This window comes from Mytilus galloprovincialis, chromosome 14 (assembly GCF_965363235.1).
Source record: "Mytilus galloprovincialis chromosome 14, xbMytGall1.hap1.1, whole genome shotgun sequence".
Taxonomy (NCBI): Eukaryota; Metazoa; Mollusca; class Bivalvia; order Mytilida; family Mytilidae; genus Mytilus; species Mytilus galloprovincialis.
Window position 1 is genome coordinate 30,307,662 of NC_134851.1, and position 4,530 is coordinate 30,312,191.

A 4,530-nucleotide genomic window follows, 5' to 3' on the forward strand; every position below is an offset into this window, starting at 1 on the left:
CATGGAATTTTATATTTTTTAGCTGAAAATACAAGATTGGCCGGCGGTCGCGACATATTTTATTATTATCTTTAGAAAACAAATATATTTAATAATGTATTTCATGCTTTAAATTAATATCATAAAGTTATAAATTATTCATTTATGAACATCTTCAATATCATATTTTTGATTGTACTGTATTTTTATTGCTTGATATCACCTCGGATATCACAGGCACTTGTTTCTATCCATGGGAAGACCCATCGATAGAAACAAGTGCCTCTGCTTGATATTATAAAAAGCTATACATACATGTAGTCCACCGTTGTTTTATTTGAATTGGTTTTGGTATTGGTATTACGCTGCATCATCCGTTATGTTTAAATCGAAAGTGAAAGTATTACTAAACATGTACTTAATTTACTTCCTTCTTCAGAAAATTGATTGAATATATTGTCGAGCATGGTAAGTTAGCTTTAGTCATTTATTCTACTAACAATTATTCTTATATTGTTATTTAATTGAGGGTACTTGTCAACAGTGGAGAGTTCTTAGACACAAGTTATCAAACCCCTCCCAGACCCTCTAATTAATATACATCTGGGTATATGTTTTTATTGATTGCTCAAGTTGTAGAATTATTATTCTTATTTTTTTGTGCTTGTTTTTTTTTTTTGTTTTGTTTTTATTAGGAGACTTAAAACAATAGTATATTAGGATATTAAATTAAGGGGCGGATCCAGGCATTTTCAAAAGATTTGGGGGGGGGGGGGATAACGCAGGATAAAGGAGAGGTTCCAACCATACATGTATTTCCCCATTCATATGCCATTGATCGTCCAAGAAAAGGTGGATTTCAACCCCTAGAACCTCCCCACTGTATCCGCCACTGAACTTACACCATCGACCTAAAATAATTTTTTTTTAAAGTACGAGCCTCAGGTGAAAATTTAAAATTTTTATTCGATTTTTCAACATTTTAGATTCTTATCCAAATAATCATGCTATTTTATTTTTTTGTTTTTACGCCTTCCTGTCGCACAAGTGTTAACATGGTACATGTGTCGACATAACGTCTGAAATATTTGCTGCTGAACAGTAAAAAATCATCAATTCACCGTTTGATTTTATTACAATTTGAATAGATGATTTCAACTTTGATTTTAATAATAAAAAAAAATATTAAGAGGGAGGTCAAATTTCCAGTGAATTTGTTCCATTCAATAGGTCAAAACCTAAATGTGTCAAAATTATTGGAAAGTAAATAGATAAGAGTTTCTCAACTGTTTATATTCTATGATTTATGTATTTTTCAACTAATTTGTATATCTCCATATCTTATGGCATATCTTCATTTGAAATGCTAATTTTACATTTTTTTTCCATTGAGTGAATTCGCTAAACAATCATGAATTGCTATACATTATAAAGATGTCTCATACATTTTTTAGAAAAAAAAATCAATTTCGAAAATATATGATCTCATTAAATATTGAAAAACCGCCTTGCAAATTACCTAGCGTAAAATAAATTGAGAGTAAAAACGATTGACCCTTGAAGGATTCATCCTTTATTGTGAGACTTTTGATTTATACATGTATATCAAAATTGTTTATTTCAGGCTACCAATAGTGAAGATTACTTACTAATAGGTAAATCATAAGTAGTTTCTAACTTTGCAATAGCCCACAGGTTCTGTTTAGTTAATTCCAGTAAATAATAGTCATTTTTAACTCTGATTCAATAGCCGACAGGGGCTATGTTCCCGTAAATAAGAACAATAGATGTGGGGTAATATGTCAATGAAACGCCAAGGAAGCAAGACACAAGCAAAAGAGACACACAGAGGTCAGCCTACGGTCCTCAGTATAGAAGTGAATTTGATTAAATAACATATCGTGTGTCCACGCTTCGCTTACAAGCCTTGCAAGCAAATCGTGGACACAGGCTAGGATCGGTATTTCAATCAGGTTGTAAAATGTTCAAATCTCTCCGAGTTTATATACTTCTTGTGCTAATTTATGATAGAGACAGATACTTTAATTTCTCTGCTTTCGATGGCGCTGCAAATGATTGAGGCAAAAAGGGACGAGGGCCTAATCGCCAGAAATTATAGAAATAAAGCCAAGCGTAGCGATTTTTTAACAGCTTTTACCAAAATAGTTTTACACTACCACTGAATGCAAATTTTAACTAACAAATGAAAAAAACTGACGATAACATAACTAAAGAAATTCACGAACGAGGCTCCTAATAAACAGTCACGTATCTAGCCATTATATGTACATACAGTACCAATAAGGAAACATGGTATGATCGTTAATCAAACACCTATTACACAACATATACCACAGAACGAATGTACAGCAACTGAAGATAATCGTACAGCATACAACAATGATCAAAATGAATACCTTTAGTGAACTACATGTATAAGAAGCCCCATAACATCAAATGTGAAAGATTAAAAAATGAGAATATATGATAAAAAAGTTGAGGTGATGATTAGGCTTATTTCATCGTAAATATAGTTAAATTCATTTCACAAGTGATATGTACTAATATTTTTATAACCAAAACTCACTTAGAAATCGAACGACATATTTTTATTTGTTTTAAAAGTATTACGGTAATTTTATATTGAATAGAGTAAACGTTTAACTGTATGCATTTTAGAATTTGAGCAAGCATTCGATTTGTTCGCAAATGATGGATTCATCGATTTTAAAGGTTTGAAAAGCATTATGAAAGCTCTTCAAGGATCTGGGCCAAATGATAAAGACCTCAAGTCAATGATGAAGGCTGTTGATAATGACGGTCAGTATCTATACATAACCCCGCCACATTATTTATGTATGTGCCTATCCCAAGTCAGGAGCCTGTAATTCAGTGGTCGTCGTTTGTTTATGTGTTACATATTTGTTTTTCGTTCATTTTTTTCATAAATAAGGCTGTTAGTTTTCTCGTTTAAATTGTTTTACATTGTCATATCGGGCCTTTTATAGCTGACTATGCGGTATGGGCTTTGCTCATTATTGAAGGCCGTATGGTGACCTATAGTTGTTAATGTTTGTGTCATTTCGGTCTCTTGTGGACAGTTGTCTTATTGGCAATCATACCACATCTTCTTTTTTATATTTACATCTGGTATAATAAATTTACACTCTTTATAAGCGAGCGATTTTTAAATTTTGCCATACTTATGATCATAAATAAGAACAAAAATGAAAGAAAATGTGGGATATTCATCAAGTAAAATCCACATTTCAAACAGTTTTACAACCCTGTCGCGAGAATAAAATGCCGATAACCATCCGTTTACATTTTTAACCCCGCCACATTCTGAATGTACCTGTCCTGAGTCAGGAGCCTGTAATTCAGTGGTTGTCGTTTGTTGGTGTGTTACGTATTTGATTTTATATTTCTTTTGAAATACAATGGAAAGAGTAGTGTTTTTTTAGAAACTAAAATATCTTGAGAGGAGAGCATCTGGTTCCCTAAGCAGTTAAATCGATAAATGATAAGGAATCAAAACATTAATTTAGGATCATTATGTTGTTGTTGTTTTTTTTTTATAAAAAAAGATATATAAAACTTCTGTTTCTTTCATTTCAATCATATTAAATAGCTGACAGTGTGTTATATTTGAGTTCAAGATTATGTAACATGTATGAACTAATCTTTTGTAGAAGATGAATGGATTAATTTTGATGAGTTCGTAAAGATTTTATCGATAAAATTTGATGAAATGGATTCTGCGCAGACAGTTCTAGATGCATTCAAATCGTTTGATATCAATGGTATAGGGGAAGTAAGTACAGATCATCTACGGCACGTGCTCACAACAGCAGACGATCAGCTCTCTGAAGACGACATAAACAATCTGCTAAAAGACTTTACTGATAAGTCAATAAACTATGAAGACTTAATACAAGAATACACTAGCGATTTAATACGATATCGTACAGCTACAAAATTAGATTAAATCCCCTTTCCTGTTTTACCTAGATCTTTTAAAAAGTCAATCCAAAAACAATATTGCTTTTTTCCACGGATTTAATTTACCAAACAAAAGATGTAAGATGTCAAATATAGTTATTATATATTCACCTAGAGGTAAAAAATTCAAGAAACTAGTTCAGTATGTTAATGTTTTTTGGTACAATATTAAATGTTATATATGTTTATGTTATTTACATAAAATATGTCTTAAACTAATAAAACTTGGTTATAAACGTGTCTATCTTTTAGTTTATTGTTATATAATGAGATGGTCTTTCCTTGAACTCTATATTCAAAAAGGGAATGCAAAAACGTCAAAATTTCAACTAAAAAGCAACGAACAAGATACAAATAAAATGCGGACAAAAATTGTGTTAAAGATTTATATCTTATTCAAACTACTAGTACTTTAATAATGCAACTACAAAGATATAGATTAAAAATATCAACAAAAAATCAAATATTTCGTTACTACAATGTATAATGCATGTTGGTGTCTGTTTTTGTTGCAGTTCAATGTTTCTGTTGTTCTGTTGTTTTTCTTCT

At 31.1% G+C, this 4,530-nt stretch overlaps 1 long non-coding RNA gene across 1 annotated transcript; it reads left to right on the top strand.

The window, feature by feature from the left end:
* The first annotated feature begins 369 nt into the window (after nucleotides 1–369).
* Nucleotides 370–3,965, top strand: LOC143058427 (uncharacterized). The gene is made up of 4 exons (XR_012973057.1): nucleotides 370–447; nucleotides 1,604–1,634; nucleotides 2,659–2,799; nucleotides 3,672–3,965. It is a non-coding gene; the product is annotated as an uncharacterized LOC143058427 (long non-coding RNA).
* Nucleotides 3,966–4,530: the final 565 nt, after the last annotated feature.